General features: G+C 47.6%; 1 long non-coding RNA gene across 4 annotated transcripts; it reads left to right on the top strand.

The window, feature by feature from the left end:
* Positions 1 to 537: 537 nt before the first annotated feature.
* On the top strand, positions 538 to 17,907 carry LOC310881011. Of its 4 annotated transcripts, XR_014572048.1 has the most exons (6): positions 538 to 1,366; positions 8,029 to 8,145; positions 11,341 to 11,463; positions 12,122 to 12,229; positions 15,235 to 15,297; positions 17,429 to 17,907. It is a non-coding gene; the product is annotated as an uncharacterized lncRNA (long non-coding RNA). The 4 variants fall into 4 exon arrangements; XR_014572050.1 differs by lacking the exon at positions 8,029 to 8,145 and having other exon boundaries at positions 1,146 to 1,366; XR_014572051.1 differs by lacking the exons at positions 538 to 1,366; positions 8,029 to 8,145 and adding an exon at positions 8,159 to 8,302.
* The last annotated feature ends 386 nt before the right edge of the window (positions 17,908 to 18,293 follow it).

Below are 18,293 nucleotides of genomic sequence, written 5' to 3'. Positions count from 1 at the left end.
GACAGGTGGGAGAGCAGCTCACTGGCCCCACAGCAGGGTGAGCCCTGAGCCCTGGCCATCACAGCAGCGGCTGCCCAGGGCTGCCACAGTCCCGTGGTGTCCCTGGCCCCCAGGTGCTGGAGGACTCGCGCTCTCAGCTGTGCTCTCAGCACCGTCTGCTCTCTCTGCAGAGCTGCACGGAGGGAGCTGAGCATCAGCACAGAGGCCAATGGCCAGTTCTGTGCGGCAGGTACTGACCGTAAGTGGTAGGTCCAGGAGCAGTGTGGTCTAATCTGTCAAACATTTTCAGTGCGTCGTAAGCTTGAGAGAGATGCTGAAGATGAGATTTTGTCAGAAGTGAAATGCTTCCAATTTTTATTATATAAAATAAAAAACATTGGGGAAGACAAACTTGCTTTCAAACTATGATCGCACTGTGTGTTTGTGAAAGTGTGTGTACAATCTGAGAAAAGGTTTAAAAGACAAAAAGCAAACAAACTGTAAGAGCATGTGAAGTAAGGAAAGATTTTTATATTTTCTCATGGGAACATGATGCAAAAGGCAAAGAACCAATAACAGAAAGAAAAAAAGTATCCCAAATATGCATTTATTTTATTCTTCCCATTTTTTTTTGCAAGTGAAAAATGTTATATATAGAGCCTGGAGAACCCTTTCATTTTGTCAAGTAAATGAAAAGAGTAAACGAAATGAGGAGGACCATGCCCCACTCAGTATGAACAAATGATTGATTAAAGTGAAAAAATGTGGCCCTGAATAGAGAAATGAAGAGTTTCTGTCCCTGAGAAAATGACATTGCAGAACATTTTCATTGACAAATTGCACCAGTGACAGCATGACTTAGGAACTGCTCAGAAGGGATACATGATGACCTCTGGGTAGCTCGGGGCAGGAGAGCTTGTGGGACCCCAGCAAGGGAGCTAGAGCCCTGCACAGATTAGCAGGGGAGCTCCAGGGTCTGCTGCAGGAGCGTGACGCATTGGCAAGGCTGTGCAGCTTACAGAGCACACTCTGCCATTTCATCAGCATTATCCTTTGCTCGCCCTCCCCTCGCGCTCATATGGATTCTGATCCCCAGTCTGACATGCAGATACTGTCGGTGATTCAGCTCAGGTGTCCCTGCAGAGTAATAAGGTGTCTCTGCCCCTGCTCCTCTGTGATTGCCAGCTGCCATCGCTCTCGGAAGCCCAGACAAACCCACCTGATTGCACTTATTTATAGAGCCGAAGGGGGGCACTGCTTTCCCCTAGGGCTGGCTCTCCTTCCTTGGGACGGAGCAGGTTGTGGGTCAGCTCAGTTCCTCACCTTGTTTCTCATCCTCTCTGCCCCGCCACCACTGCCAGCCCCTTTCCTGCAGGACGTTCCAGTGGTGAGTACACATTGCACCGCAGTTGACACCTCATCTGCGTTCTAAGTGTTGGCTGTGTGGCATGTTCTTTCACTCACCTATCCCTTTTGCTCCTCAAACTTTCCCTCTCTGGAGGTGCTAGTAGCATAAAACTTGTTCCAGTGCTCATCCATACTGGAAATGCTTGCAGAACTTACGTGACTATAACTGTCAGAGAAAGAGAATTACATTTGCCTGGGTCAGGCTGAAGGAAACTGAGCTAAGCAAATAGGAGAAAATGGTAGAGCTCATTTTTGTGTCTTGATGGTCAAAGCTGCTCTGTCTGTATGTGCTGGAAGTCTGCTTTGCCCCTCCAAAATGGATTCTGCACCTGAATCTGTCCTTTGTGAAGACTGTCCACTTCCTCTTGCTTGCTTCTGTCCCATAATATAAGTTGGAAAGGTTGAATGTGCATTTCCCTTTCTTGAGATGCGAAAGTCATGCAGGAATTCTTGCCCATAACCTCCATCAAGTTAACGATGAAGACCATCTCTGGGTGTTGCATAAAGCACAGGTCTCAGATGTTTTGCTCTCAAGGGGCCCAGGAAGGGCTCACCCAAATATATAACACAATCTGTTTGGACTCTTTAAGAGAGAGGAGTCAGAAAAAGAGAGCACTTGCACTACTTAATGCAGACATCTCCAGTGGAGCTGAAGTTGGAAGCCTTAACTCAGAGAGAGCCCTGGTCTTCTATCTTTCCTTTGTGAGTTCCCTCTTGGAACTCTCACTAGCCTTATGCCACACTGGACAGCACCTTCTTAGGTGGCTTAGAGGAGTTTATGCAAGAGGCTGATAAGGCCAGACCATCTCCAGTTACTTCCCCTGGTTGCAGTGCTAGTATCCACCTATTTTCTAGAAGAAGCAAAAATGTTTTTATCTCCCCTACTGCCCTCCTGGCTTTTGTCCCTAAACCGTAAAGGAAGCAATTCCTTACACCTGCCAACGTGAACCAGAGACAGTAGTTGTGTAGAAGAACAGACAGCCCACTTCTGCAAGTTTGCTGTCTTGGTGTCCCTGCTGTTCTGCTGAGGAAGGCAGCTACTGCTTGTGTGCTTGGGAAACCCACCTGCTGCTTACCTCTGTGCAGCAGCTCAGCGAGGTGACAGGTGCTTGATAAGAAGGCAACCTTGTGCAGACACAGAACATACCCTGTGACCAGGCACCAGTCCATTATGGGAGGCTGCCAGCATCTCTGCTCATAGAAGCTCAGGGAATAGCGTTGCTCTCCAAAACACACTGTGCTTGGATGTGCAACTGAGATGTTGGGATTGGGAGGGATGAGGCAGGCAGCTGGCTGTGATGGTTCTGATAATTGCTTGGTTGGGATGTTGACAAGAACCAGATTCCTAAGATTACTGTAATTACCAGGCCCTTCTTTGTCTTCTTAATCAAGTTCTAGCAGAACTGACTGTCAGCTAGAGCTGACAAAATAATACTAAAGGTCACATTTAGCTGGTAGGATGGCAATTCCCAGGGCAAAGAATTCAGTGCTGCTGCTTTGACTTCAGTTGCGGTTGTTCAGCAGGACTGCTCTAAGCTGCCTGGGAAAATGTCTCTGCCACTGCTCCAGCACTCCGTCTTCTGGGCTCCACAAGCAGGCACAAGCCTTTATTTGCATTATTTTTACACGGACTTTAAAAATAAAATCCAACCCCCAGACTGAAAAGTCGCCCTTGTATTTTTCAGAGCAGCAGCTCTTTCCCTGGAGAGATCGTAAGCCTAGGATTGCAAAGAATGTTCCCATGCAGCTTCCACAGCACCGCCCGTCATGGAAACGGGGGCCCTGCCAGGCAGCCGGCCACCCGAGGCAGCGCCGGCAGCCGGCTGCTCCTTCGGCACGCTCGCCGAGCGGCCCGCTCCGATGGGAAAGGCGAAGAGCCGGCGCCGTGCCTCTGCCTAGCGGCTGCGTTTTGACAAAGACGGGCCCGCGGGGCAGGACCTGGTTTAGATCGAGAAACGCGACGCAACCTGGAGCAGCTGCGCGGGGCAGGGGTGCCGGACGCGTGCCACCGGCTGGCCTCCCGGCAGGACGCCGCCGCTCTCCCTCTTTTCCCGAGGAAGGCGAGGACGGAATTCCCGGTCAGCGCCTCGGGAGCAGGCGCTCAGCCTCCCCGCACGGCCGCTCCGCGGGCCGCTGCCCCCCGCTCCAACCGGGCGCGAGCCGAACGCCGCCGGCCCCGCTCCGCTCGAGGGCCGAGCCCGGCCCGGCCCGGCCCGGCGCCGCGCTGCGCCTTCCCCCGGCGGGGGCGCGGGGCTGGCGTTGGGCGGCGGCGCCACCCCGCGGCGGAGCGGGGCCCTGCCGCCGACACCGGCCCGCACCGGCGGCGAGCGCCCCCCGGCCCCGCAGCCTCCCGGAGCAGAGGGGCCTCGCGCCGGGCCCCCGTTGCGGTCGTTTCGGATTCTCCCTGGAGCTTTCGAGGAGCGTGCTCGTCTTGGGCCTCCCCTCCTGAAGCGCTCTGTGAGCGCTGGTCAGGTCTGGCCGCCTCTCGGTGCCCGCTCATCGCGGTTCAGGCACACGCGCTCTTTCCATTGACCACCTTTAAGAGCAGGGTGGCGGCCAAAGGTGGGCTGTTGAGGGCCCCGTGTGCTTTAACCGCTCTGCTATCTGGATGTGCAGTGGGCAGATTGTTTGGGGCATGGAGACAGAAGGAGGGCAATGAAAATACAATCCTAGAGGAGGCCAGAGCAATTAGTAATGGGAGCACGGAGCAGTGACTTTGGGTGCAAAGCACGTTCCCTGCCATGTAGGCACTTCCATGTATCAGTCACCCTAGATTTGGCCTCGTATCTAGTAAAAGCTACAAATCCTTAGGTAAAGCCTTAATCTAATGTGTAGAAGTGATACTCAGTAGAACAGTTTTAAGATTCAACATTCATATTTACCCAGCCTGTGACAGGAGGCCATGAGAACAGCTGTGACCCTATTAAGACCTCCCAATCTGCCCTGCAGACAGCCTGCAGACAGCCTAATTGCCTGGTGGCATCGTAACCTGCTCAGCAGGGTAATTGGTGCTCTGACACTAATACCTTGCTCGGGCAACGTGCTCTGATGGGCAATTTTGTGTCCCTCTTGCTGCCGAATGTGCAAGTTCACTGTCTGGATAAGGTTGTGTAAGATCACTGTCTGCTTAAAATACGCTTTTTATATAACTTGATGGATTTGTGCAATGCTCCATAAGCTGCTTGTAAAGGAGTCATTTTTGTATTTATATATTTGAACTTTTCAGACTGGGGTTTTCAAAAGTTCATTGGCACTCACATCATGGGATAAGATTAAGCCATGAGGTTCAATAGAACTTTTCATTTTCCATGCTGTTGTTTGAAGGAGTCTTTGATTCATATCTGAATGAGTAAATCATGTCAAACAACTCAGCTGCTCTGGGAAAGGTGGAGAAATTCTTGATTACTACATGCTGGCATTTCAGCCTGCATCCTTGCTGTAGGCAATAGCCTGTGAAACATTCCAGTGTGAAGAGATGTGCTGATGGAATTTCACTGGCATGGAAAATGCCCTGGAATGTTTCAAGAACTCCATCACACAAGGAAAGACGTGCTGGAAATAAATACTGGGTGTTGGAGATATTTTGGTCTGTTTGGTAGGTCCATCCTGGGTCAGCTATAGTGTGGAGGCATACAATTTAATGAATGTTCTCTTATGAGCCTTAAAGGAAGGAAAGGACTGCCCAGGTTATGATCTGTGATCTTTCTTTCTATACTTTTCTCCTTGGGAAGGTTGGAAAATGTAGCAGCCAGTCAAGGAAATACATACAATAAAAAAGGGCTCCTACCCTTTTGAAACTTGTTAGCAATTACCAGCACAATTTTGTCTGGGTCTTTCTTGCCCCACTGTGAAGAGGTCTGATGAAGCAGGTGGTCCTGATATGAGAGGTATTGGGGGTAGGGTGGGAGAGGAACAGCTTTGGGGAGAACAGCTGCAAAGACCTTCCGTGTCCAAGCAGGACAAGTTTGATCCAATGGTTATGGGGATGCCCAGCAGCATGCCTGATGGATTGAGGCACAGACGTATGCTGTACAGCGACCCCCCCTTTTGTTCTGTTACAATGGTTTCTGCAGCTGAAGAGCAGCTCTGTGCTGGGGAAGCATTTCATTGCCACAGAGGGCGATGGCTGATGTAAACCCAACCGTCGCTGTTGAGCAACACAGCATGCTAGCTGCGAGCTGGAGCCCAGCGGTCACATACTTCCCTACGACAATGACTCTGCAAGCAAAGGCTGCAGTGTTGAAATGCCCTCTGTGTGCTAAAAGGGGGGTGGGCGATAAGCTACACAACTCTCCTCCTGGAAGCCCGAAGCAGAGGGTCCAAGAACAGCAAAAGCTGGCATCTTGGTGACACTGTGGTGGCTGCCTGCAGGCCTGTGGGAGTGCAGGACTGATAAACACACCATTTTGGTATTGCAGGCATTCCTGGTACTGTTGGTCTCGTGTTGTTTCTGCAGTTGTCTGAGGCTTAACTGAACAGCAGAGCATCTGCCTGAGGTCAGACAAGGGGCCAGCCAAGCTGGCACCCTATCGCTTAGGGTTTGCCAACAGCAGATGCCAAGGAAAGAACTGAAGAACAGAGTAACTGGTATCTGCATAGTGCACTCCCATTCTCCAGTTATCTGTGACTCAGAAGCCTTTCAGAATTAGTATCTCTGAACTTAAAAGTCCTGATGCATTTTTCTTTCCTGACTTTTCTAATTACTTTTGCCAGCAATGGCCTCTTGAGCGATGACCATATCGGAACACTGCTCTGCAGAGCTGCTTTTCCTGATGCATTCCCATGCCAGAAAAGGCCTGGTACTGTTCAGGTCCTCCAATAGCCACAGGATGAGAGTGTGCAAGTTTAACACAGACCTTTGCTTGTTATGCAGTCTAGCAACTAGACATGCTCTATACCCAGGATGTTCATCTGATAAGATCACCAGAAACTGGCAGCAGAGAAACTTGGCTAATGCATTGTTTCTGAACATAGCATGCAGAGAAAGGTAACTTATCATGATCAGTAAAAGACAATGATTAGCATCCAAAGCACAATCTCTTGTGGGGAGAGAATCAGCACAATCCTGGCTTTTTGATGACTTACATGCTTGTTAAAAAATTCTGCTATTAAAGAAAAAAAAAAAGGTGAATCCATGGCTGTTTTCTTAGTATTCTAGGGCAGGATTCTGTTATTAGGGGTAATGCGTATGCAGTAACTGCACTGACATCAGCAGTGAATAAAATAGATCTTCACAGATCCAAATTTCTTTAAGAGAGAGTCTATCAAAGTCTTACCCAGTGTAAGACTTATTCTTTGCCTAGCCACATAACAAGATTACTGCAAGAGAAAACATAGTCCGTTGAGGGAGTAAATACAGGAAAATATGGCTTTATTTTTCGATGATGTGGTGAAATTAAGGAGATAGATAGCTGCAATATGAGCTTATTTTGAAGGAAAACCTCTAGGCAAGGTTATGATTCTTAGCACATGAACAGAGAACTGGTCTCTGCTGAACGGGATGGCAGACTTGGGGAAAACAAAAGATGGTCTGGTTTTCCTCTCCTCATATAAAAATCTAGGCGTACTAATTGATGTGGAGTAGGAACGGACTCAAGCTACCTGAACCCACTTGACCTCTGCCTGACATTCTTTTTCTACTTCTTTGGAATTACAATACTTACACTGCTATTATTCATTTTATACTACTATTATTAATAGTGTATGCTGTACAGAATGTGTTTTGGGTCATTCAATGACTGTGACAGTTAGTGGGGTTTTCTTATCTGTCACTGTCCATCTGAAAAACAGCTTTGAGCCTCTTGGTTTGTGCCCTTCTCTCTCTCTCCCTCTCTTTCCTTAACCAGAAGTCTAAAATAAAAGTGACAAACACATAATCAACCACGAACAGAAACATCCTCCATTTGCTAGAGCCCAGCCTCTGACTCTTACCACTGTGTGCCTGCCTGAGAAGGGGGCAGGAAGGGAGGGAGATAGCATTTACAGCAAAATGGAAGGTCCATGTGGTATGATTATTTTTTTTTCTCTTTTTGGAATGAAGTAAGGGTTCAAAATGGAAAAAATATCTTCACATGACTCAAAGCTCAGGTTAGCCAGAGAGGCAGAGTTTAGCCGAGTGTCTGTTTTGCAGAAGGAACTAGCAAACAGGCAGACTAGTGGTGAAGTCTTATGTCCACAGGCAGACTGGTGGCAAGGATGCAATGTCTCTGACCTAGCTTGCTGGCCAAAGAGATTCTTCCCGCGAGGCCTGCTGCGGGGCTTAAAGGCCTTTGTTGCGGGAGGGTGTCCCCAGTGAGCTCCTCCATCATGTACAGCTCCTCCATCATGTACTGCCTTCAAGAAATAGTTGTCATTTTTTCCTGCATTGGTGTAGGTTTTTTTTTGTTTGCCTTTTTTTTTTTTTGTGCCTCGAGCTAAGCTGTGGCTTCATCCTCTGTCTTCTGGAGGTTGACAGTGCTCATCCCCTTCCACTCCCTGGAGGATCCAGGTCCATGAGTGCTTCTAGATGTAAGGCTCAGAATTGCTCCTGGCCTCCCTTTTCCTCCTCTCCTCACCTCTCATAGTGGTATGGTCACTCATGTGAATGACCTTCTTTGTACTGTTTTTTCTTTCTTTTTTTCCCCCTGTGCACATTTATGCTAGGCTCACACTGGACCCCTCAGCTTTGCCTATACACCATCTGTAACGTGGAGAAGTGTAAGAGTTCGGTGACATCTGGAGAAATCGCCAAGTGCTGTGCTCAGCTCTGACTGCTGGAGGGTGCGTTCCTGTCTTCTTTAGAGCCTCAGGCACTGACACTGTGCTGCAGGCAGGGCACATCAGCAACTGCTGCTCAGAGACAGCTCAGGAGAAAGTCCAGCAGTGACTGGCTCTTTGGGATTTAATCTGAAAGCTCCCCCAAGACCCATGGATGGAGGCAAGTCAATTGAAAATGATACTGAAAATAGCCAGTGCACAGGGAAATAGCGCTCTTCACATGAGAGGAGAATCTGAGGGAGAGCGGTCTGGTATTTTTTAGTTTGATATAGGAATAATTTGTGTTTGCATCACTTGGTATAGTGGCGTAAAAGCTGTTGGTCTCAATTCTTGATGCTGCAGGACGGCAGAACTGGGTTGTATGAGAAAACTGAAATGAAAGGCAGCCACTGATGATTGTCATCAGGCCTGATTTGGTCTATATAGCTTTAATTGCTTCATCAAGAGGAGCATGTTGGCTTTGAAGATATTTATGCAATGAATTGTCCCAAGGGAAAATCTCCTGCTGTCCTGTGAAGGTACACTGACGAGTGGTGCAAACTCAGCATTCATCTGGCATTTACTAACTCAGTTAAGATTAATGAATACAGAGCAGTGCAGATGTAGAATGAGCCTGAATGTGTGTCTGTGTCCAGTACAAACCTGCTAATTCTTTATGGCTTATTTTATGACAGGTAAAAAGTACAGTAACTTGAAACTAAAATGCAAAATAACTTACTGTGTGCTAATCAGACTGTCTCTCTGACCCATTTTAGCCACTTTTTTGTGTTGTTTTCCAAGACAATTTTGTGGTTTGGGTAACAACGTGTAAAGACCTCTGAGATGGTATTTGTTGGCCATCTGTAATCTGCCCAGCTTCTCTACCTCCCTTCTTCCCCTTCCCAGAGCAGGCCAGAGAGCTGCATGCTGCAAATGTACTGAAAAAGCTAGCTTGATTAGGAAATATTGAGTGCAATTTCAAGGCTATTGCACTGAGTAGGGTAGTGTGGTGACATTTGTAAGCTGCAGAGGAAGTCAGCTTTGCAGTGAAACATCCACCTTAGATATCAATGTTGGTCTGCAGGACTGCGCGGCAGTTAGGTGCAGCGTGAAGAAGAGCATCTTGGCTGGAGAGGGGCACTAGATCAACCCGCTGCAAGGTTTAAAGGTCTGTGTTGGTACCTCTGCTAGGAAGTCTGACAGAAGCTCGTGCTGACATAACTGAATAAACTTCAAGCTAGCTGATTTGGATGGTACCATGGAATGCAGACAGGGAATTCGTTGCAGGTTGGCAGTGAAGGATCCCAGCTCCTAACACAAAGTTTGCAGTCATGCCCTTGGGCCTTTTTGTTGGATGTGAAATGATCTTGCTGCTTTTCACACTGGTTCAGTTTCATTACTGTTTTTTATCAGTCTGTTTCTTGCTCTGGACATGTAAAGTCAGTAATAATTTGTGTAACCACCTAAGGGGAGCAAGAAATATCCAAAGAGCATTTTTCAGGGTGATTCTGTTCCTAGATTTGCAAGGCTTGCTATCAGGTGCAGCCAGGTGACACAAAAATGAGCAGGACAAAATCATCAGACTTGCAGTAAGTCTCCTAATATCCTCTGTATTGCATTCCCACAAAGAGTGGAAATAAAATATCTGCCTTTTTTTTCTTTCTATAGTTCACCTCAAAGGTGACCCATTTCAAAGCCTTTTGGGTACAGGCAAGAGAAAGGGAGAGTGAAAAAGAAACCTAGGAAAAAACTATACAAACTACATGAACAAGCCTATTTCTTTCCTCCAATTAAAACCAAAGCAAAACCAACCAGACCTTTCCATTCCTCTTTTATTATATATTTTAAAACACAGGCAGATGAAAGAGGAACTTGAGAGTAACTGTATTCCTCATTATCTAACTATCCCTCAGCACAAGGGCCAAGTTTTGCTTTTAGCAGGGAAGCTGGTGTCCCCAGCATCCACATGTAGGCTCAGAAGTAGCCTGTGTGCAGTTCCAAGGAACTCAGAATACACAGTTACTCTCAGACATGTGTGTTTTCCAGATCAGGGGTTTGGACAGAACTGCAGAAGCATAGTAAAATATGTGGCTGCAGCCCAAGCATGCTGATAATGTAACTGAAAGCTGCTGGAGATCCTCTAGCATTTGCTGCTGGGGCCTGCATTAGCAGGAGGATCTCCGTGCGGTTTGGCTGTAAAGCCAGGACAGAAATGGGGAGGCTGGGAAGGGAAACCTGTGAGGCAAAAATTGGAAAGGAAAGATAGCAGCTGAGCATTGGGAGTGAGAAGATCAGTCCTGTAAGAAGGATAACAAAGTCTTCATCACACTGGCACTGCTAGCTGTTGGCAAACGCTCTTGGGACAGTGCAGGCACAAAGTGACGCTTTTGATGAGTCTTCACCTGAAAAAATGTAGTATGCCATATTCTCCACACTAAGGAATCTCTCTCTAAAATTTCTGCTTTTGCTTGAATCAGTTTGGCTTCTGTATTGATAGTTTGAGCACAGATAGCTCATTGGCTGCTGTTTCGAGCTGCGTTGACTGGCCTTGCTCCTGGGCAGGTTAGATGGAAGTAGCACTAAGAGATGATGGCGCATCTACCTTAGGGTACCCAGTATTGCAGGCAGGCCATGAGAGGACAGGAGGTGAGAAACAGAGGATCTTGCTTTGGTTATAATTCCAAATGACTCTGAACAAAGCATTATTTCTTACTTTTCTGCATGAACCTCGGCAGCCCTTGTCCCTGCTCCTTATGCAGCCAAGAGACACAAGAGACCCCTCAGGGCCAAGCATGGCAATGAGCCTGTCCCCTGAGCCAAAGCCTTCCTGGCAGTCTCTGCCCTGCACTGTGGCCCTCCTCACAGCTCCTCTGGTCCCACACGGCTTGGATTTGCTGTGGGCTGGGCAGCTGAGGGGTGGCTGGCTGTGGGCAGCCAGCGCAGCTGCCCAGGCCACTTCCCTGTGGAAATACCAGGGCCGGCAGGACAATGCCTTCAGCTGGGACATGAAGAGAGAAGCAGCGCTGCTCTGGTGGCCCAGGCCTGCTGAGGTGACATGGCTGCACGGGGTGAGGGCTGTCCCAGCTGCCTCTCACCCTGCTCTGAGCCTTGCAGCCTGGCGCGGGATGGGGAGAACAGCTTTCACAACCTGGACGTGTTGTCACTCGCATCCAGACGTTTCCTGTTATCTAACCTCAGCCTTATCTTCCCCATTCGCAGCTTCCTCTCGAAGGAGGAGCGGCCCCTTCAAAAACGAGCTGTGTGCCTGGGCTGTGCCCCCACCACTGGGGCCAGCCCCATGCTGGTGCCCCTGCCCTGGTGGGGCCCGGCTAGCTCAGCACGGTAGGTGCCAGCTCCCCATCCAGCTGGCTGACGGGTGGCTGGGGATGGGGGGGGGGATCACCCCCGGGGGTGGTTGCCCCATGGACCGCTGGTGGTGGGGTGCCAAAACACGTGGGATGCCTGCATCTCTGGCAATGCAGAAAGCTGTTCTGCCTCCATTACACCACCAGTTTCCAGGGGACCGGAGCCAGCTCAGATTTGGGTTGCCTCCCCTCCATGTTGGGAGCCCATCTTCCTAAACCAGAGGAGCTTTTTTGGTATTTCCCTTTGGGGAGGAGCTGTGGTGTGGGGCAGTGTATGCTTCTGCAAGCACAGGGTTAGGGCATGCAAACTTCTCCCATCTCAGACAGAGAGTGCTGTCCTTGGGACCCTGATTCATTGATGAGGGTGAATGACAATTTATATCATTAGCGATGCGTACGTAGCCTACTTGGTACAGGGATGCACGTGCTTCCCACTGGGCTCACATGAACGTACGCTACAGATGAGTTGCTGGCTGTAGGGAGATTTTGATCTCAATTAGTCATAGATGAGACACCGCAAACGAAGAGTGGGGGAAGTTGTGGGATGGAGGAGGGTTTTACCAGGGAGAGCTGGTGTCCCAGCCAGGCGCAGCCATGGTCTTCAGCTCCTTTTCTTCGCTGCCCATTGACTCCAGGCTGTCAGATGAGTGGTCACCTGCGCACCTCCTTCCCTCCCCTTCACAGCTGAAGGCAGAGTCCTCTGAGTGCTGCGGAGGAGCCAGGGCAGGGGCTGGAGATCAAAGGTGAGTACAGGGGGATGCGGGAGGGCACGCGGCCAGCAATGCCAGGTAATGGGTTTATCAGGCCCTTCCTGGTCCTTTTGCGCAAGCTGTGAGGTGCTGGTTGCAGCGTTTCTGGTTCCTGCCCTTGCAAGCTGTTCCTGCAGCCATAAGCGAAACCCACAACCTCCTCACCCGAGTGTTTGAATGGTGCCTTGTGCTTGTGACTCTCTGTGTGCTGAGCTGTGGGGCAGACAGGAGCTGGGACCAGTGCATCCTGTTTTTCTGTCCCTTACAGCAATCCCGGGCCTGAGGTCTGGATCAGGGTTGCTTTTGAATGTCCCAGACCTCAGCAGTGTGCCTGCCAGGGGCGTACCTGCTCCTGAAGAGGGGGGGTAGCAGGGTTGGCCCATCCACCTCGCTGTCCCACTGGACAGGTTTTACCACGAGTGCTGATCTGACAGGAGAGGCGGGTTTGATCTTGGGTGCTGCAGGAAAGCCTGTCCAGGACCTGGGCCTGGCACTGAACTGCTGCAATAGGGGTGCAGCTCTGCAAAGCCCTGCTGAAGAAGGCTCCAAACAGCATGCAGTGAGGGCACCAACACAGCACCGACGTGTCACGCGTGGCACCGGGCAGAGGGGCGGGCAGCCTTGCTGTCTCCTGCGTGACAGTGCCCGTCAGCGCAGTGCTGTGTGCAGACAGATGGACAGTGGTACCAGGAGAGCCTCCACGGTGAAAACAGAGGGAAGGTATGGGAAGGAGATGTAGAGGCACAAGGTAGGAGACTGTGTAGTTTCCCATTAGAAGTGGGGCTAATTTGTCTGTCAGGAAAAAGTGCTGGATTATGCTTTTCACTTTTTGGAGCAAGTTTGAAGAGTGAAAGTCAGATTCACAGGGCAAGATGGAGAAGACGTTTATTGTGAAGCAGGGATAGGCAGAGGGGACAGACAGCTTGGGCTGAGCAAGGAGGGGCTGCTCTCAGTCTTTTGACAAAAGCAAGGACAAAAACCAACGTACATAGGGCTGTGTGGTAGAGGTAACAGGGTAGCACAGGAAGACAGCACCAGGAACGTGTGGCTGGTTTATGCTTCCTGCAGCTGCTTAGGGATAGTCCTCACTGATGCGCTTCAGACTCTCACCCAGGTCCGCACCAAAACTGGGGCAGTGGCTTTGCTCACCAAGTCACGGTGCCTAGGAATTTTCCTTAGGACAAGGCAGCTGGTCACCACCTCATCCAGTGACCTGCAGCCCAAAGACCCCTGAAAGGAGAGGCAAGGGCCTTCCCAGTTGCTGCAGAGCCAGGGGGAGAAAAGGCCTCCAGGTTCCAGCAGGGGCAGGGACGGGGCTGTCCATGAAGCTGCTGCCCTATGCTGCAGTTTCACAGCTCCTCCTGGGGAGCAAGCAATTCATATGCCACTGAAAAGGCTCCATCTTCAACCCTGTGAGCCCTCTGGCAAAGCAGAATATGGCGCTGTTTGCAGCAATGGGCTCAGACTGGAGCTGAGCTGTATGGCAGAGCAGGTAGCTTAGAGCTGCTTTAGGACCTGCCAGCTAAAGAGCAGGAGTTAATAATGAACTGGCTGCAGCATTTGGCCTTTTGCTCTGTTTTTACGTTACTAGCTTATCCAAGTCAGAAGACGTGCTACAGGGAGATATGCTTGCGTATATAGCCCAGCGTGCCTGCAGTGGAGCAAACCCCTTGGGCTTCAGCTCCAGGCTTTGCTGGAGCCTGCCTTATAGATGAAATTGAACCTCCTGAGCCAAATATTCCAAAATTTGTCAGGCAAAGCTCACAGCAGTTTCAGCTGCAGCGTTGGGAGCATGAGAAGATCCTAAATGGATCAGAATGGCAGCCAATGGAAGTCTGCCATGAGCAAACTCATTTGAATTTGATTTGGTTATAACGAAGAATTCTAGCTCCTAGGAGAAGCATGTCCCAAGGTTTGCTGATGGCCAGGATCAGCAGACCCCATTCACCACAGATCTGTGGGGATTCTTACTTCCAATGCAGGCTGCCATTTGGGTTTAACTAAGCAGAAAACAGCGATGGCCTTGATTCCAGCTCAAATCTTGAATAATAACTGCATGTCCTGAAATTGCTGCAATCTGCGTCTCAGGACATTGCCACTTAGCATGTGAAAAACACACAGCCACATGTTTACACATGTTATTAGGCTTAGAGTCAAACCTATGCAATAATTTTACTTTACATTTATTTTCATCACAAGTTGCAGAGCTGTCTCACAGCCATGTAAAAATCCCTGAGAGATGGTACGTGGCTTGGAGGGGGTTGAAAACAAAGCATTTTCTGACTTCAGTAAGGGACTTACTGGAGAATGGAGGAAGAAAAACTTTCTGTTTTTCCCCCAGAGTATGCACTTGATTGCTCAGTCTGTTTTATGACACTAAGCCTGTAGTTGGAAATACCCATTTTAGCCTGAAACCAGAAGCTCTGACAATGAAAAATCCATTCAAATGAGATACTATCATTACAGGGTGGGGTAGAAAGCTCTGTTCCCATCTGCTGATAGAATTATCTCCACTGTGTGACCCTCCTCTTATCTGTTGCTGACAGCAACGTTTCTTGTGGCTGTTTTCCCCCTCAGAAAGCCACAATGGGGGTTATTTTAAGCTGCAATAGCAGAAGCAATGCTCTGTTTTTTTACTCTCCCCCCACCCCCCCCTTTTTTTTTTTCCTCCTCTCAAGGCCAGATCTCCCACTGTTAGAAATCAGCATTGAAGTTAAGGCAAGTCTAGTAACTGATACCTGCTGAAAAACCTGCTCAGTCTTTCTTTGTGCAGCTCAGCCCCTCCATCACACTTTGCTATGTCTGGGAGGTATTATGGGGGGACAGGTTTATTTTTCTTTTACCTCTGTGCTGCCAGTAGTTAGCATGCAGTACCTAACTCTTTACTGAAAGCATTTTCAGGCAGAGAGAGCTCATCCTGGCTTTATTAAGACCAACAACAGCTATGTGAACCCTTCAGAACATGTTTTTTTTTTTTTTCATTTTCCATGGTACTGCAGAGTTTGATTTGGAAGGAGAGGAATTTGACCAACCACACATCAGTTTGAATCGTGGTTAAACCAGTAAGTCTTTTGCTAGAATGATCTTAAATCAGCTTATTAGCACTGACATGAGTTTTCTAATACTCATGAAATGCACGCACTTCTTTTATCCATTGCAATGTGCTACTTTTATCTACTGTGGTTGAAATTTATTCCAAATTAAGAGCCAGAACAAAGGGCTATTTGCTATCTACATCACACTAAAGGTGTAACGTGGAGGGTAGGGGGAATGTAAGAATTGCAAAGCTTTTGTAGTAACCTCATCTAGAAGTTGATTTACTCTTTAAAGTTGTAGCTGTTTCTTTGCTGTTAAACCTTTTTTTACTCTGCTGTTTCTGGAGCACGTATAAAGAACACATATTTGACATTTTTTATTTTGTATTTTTACATTAAAAAAAAAAACAACAAAAATACATTCCCTTTTCATATTGATGAGATCCTATGATCATCCTTTTAAAATAGAGCCCCAGAAGTCAGATAGAAAAGATTAAATAAATTGCTCTCTGTGGAATGCTGTTAGCATACTGCAGCTGATTTCTACTTTTATGTCTTTAATGGTCAGCCTTCCAAAATATAATTAGCATAACCGTTTTAGTTTTTCATTTTGATACCAAAGATAGTTTGGCTGCTTTCTCAGAAACTGGTGCTGCTGGTCACATGAAATTAAGATCAGGGGACTAGGAAGGAAGCTAAAAGCGCCATGATTAAAATTAGGCTATAGCTGGGCCTGGCCTGCAGAGAATATGAATGACACTAAACTAGTGTTATGCAAAATGTGTGCAGTTTAGGAGTCACGATGAATTTTTCTAAGAGTTACATGTCAGAATTTCAGATTGTTTTTAGACTCAAATTCTGAACTGTCAACATCCCAGAATGACACAGTGCATGGTAGTACTTAGCAATATCTTCTCTTGCATATATTTTATTTAATTCAAGTGCTTTTCTGAATTTAATTAATACTCTTGTTAAAGTAACAGAGGAGTTGACAACATCTTCTGGTCTTTGTGCTAAGGAATACTGGGAGGAGGAGCTTATATTCATACTTAAAGGAACGTGGATTATGTCAGTGTGTTAGGGTGAAAAACTCCATTTATTGCAGGAGAGGCTTCTTCTGTGAGCTCGAAATGAAGCAGAAGGGGGTTGGTTTGACAACGGAAGAGAAAGTTTCACTTCATTCCCAAAGAAGTTCATTGTTTCTCTGTGTGGTGCTTTGGTTTTTATTTAATATCACAGTCTTTATAACATGTAACAGTGCAGCTTCATGCTGGCAGGCAGAGTTTGGGACTGAAGTTTGCAGGGACCAGAGGCTGCTGTGGCTGCTTTTTCTTTTTTTTTACTTTTTTTTTTTTTCCAGAAGTGAACACACATGGCACTGGACTCTGAGCCAATGCTGGCAGCTGATCTTAATTCCAGAAGAACCAGTGGTGATCCTCTACATGCATGCACAGGGGCAGAGTTGTACTTTTTTTTTTTCAGACAGTCTAGAAGGGTTCCTTCTTCAAATCTTTAGGTCTAGGTAAAAAGATTGGTTTTAGCTATCAGCAGTACAATAAGAGGTAAAACCCTAAGCCTATTCCTGCCGAAAGGAACTTCATCTTTGGCATGTATAGAGCCAGGATTTCACCCCAACCTGTACCACAGGGACCCAAATAAAAGAAATTAAATCTGAGAAGCCTGGAAAACTTGTTTAAATTTAGGAGGATAAAAATGAAAGCTGTGAAAAGTCTGTTAGATTATCATGCCCTTATCTCTAACCAATGCAGAACTGTTCCACTGCAGTATTGCAGGGTTGTCGTCTAGACTGTGTGTGTCTAGAGAGACATTGGTCTTCATGATGATGTACCCAAATGGCATGTCTGAGCATTTGGATGGACGTTTTGTCAATATTTCAAGCTACCAAGGTAGATGTATAGCTAAGGCAGAAGTTTAAAACTTGGCATCATTTCCAGCTCCACAGAGCTTTAGCCTTTGAACTAATACAGTGGACATTTCCCTCAGCAGAAGGCAATGTCTGCTTGTGTGGTTCTCCCTTACCCAAAGAAAAGCATTGGAGGGGGAAATGCGGGAGGGATGATGACAGTTCGCTAACTGGAAAAAGTCTCTGAAGTTTAACAGGAGGTTCAAACCTTCTTTTCCCTTTTCATTTGCCCAGGACAGCATCTCAGTGAAGACTGTGACAGCCTGGAGAGAGCTGCAGTGCAGCACTGCGTGTATTTGACAAGCTGAGTTCGACACTCAGTTTGGCAGAGTGTCAGTTTGTCAAATACCCCAAGTGAGGCACTTGCTGAGCAACACAGCCGCACACCGAGGGAACTGACTCTCCTTCCTTGACTTGGGCAGGAGCCTTTGCATCTGTGTTCTGATCCTCTCTGTAAACGTGACAAGGTATTGAGCAAACTTGCTGAATGCCTGACTGATTCCATGCTGTCAGGTTTCCTTTCCACCCCAATTTCGGAAGTGTCTGTTGGGGTGTAATCCTAACAGCAAACTGTTGCAGAAGTGGAGCTGGTACCGTTCCTCTGTGTTGGGAAAACAGCCAAGGACAACATTGTTCTATGTCACAGCGCTGGCTAGCAAGCTGTTAATAAATATGGTGTTCGGTTAATAAAGGTTCTGGCAACTATAATCATACCAATGTGGGTGACGGAAGCATTAGCCTTAATATCATTTTTGGTGGATTTTTTTTGGATGTGTAGGAATCTTTTGTTTTAATTGAAGCTGGAGTACAAATTTATGAGGTTTCTGATTAAGTTCCCCCATTCTGTTAGCCAGTGTGAAGTGCTTGTTTGCTCCAGCTGTTTTTAAGTAAGTCTATGGAGTCCATTGCTTTTTCTTGAAATCATGTTGTTTGGAGAAGACACCTTGTTTTTGTCTGATTATTCCTAGTCAGCACTTGCAGCAAGGTTGCCTATTGTAGCTTTTGGTATATTTCAGCTATTTTATGAAATAATTCCCTCTAAATCATCTACTTGAAGATCTAATGATCGGTCAGCATTTTTAATGACTGATGTGACATA

Source organism: Anser anser, assembly GCF_964211835.1.
Source record: "Anser anser genome assembly, chromosome: 13".
In the NCBI taxonomy this organism is placed as follows: domain Eukaryota; kingdom Metazoa; phylum Chordata; class Aves; order Anseriformes; family Anatidae; genus Anser; species Anser anser.
Note: the sequence above shows the minus strand (reverse complement) of the source record. Positions and strands in the feature narration are given on the sequence as shown.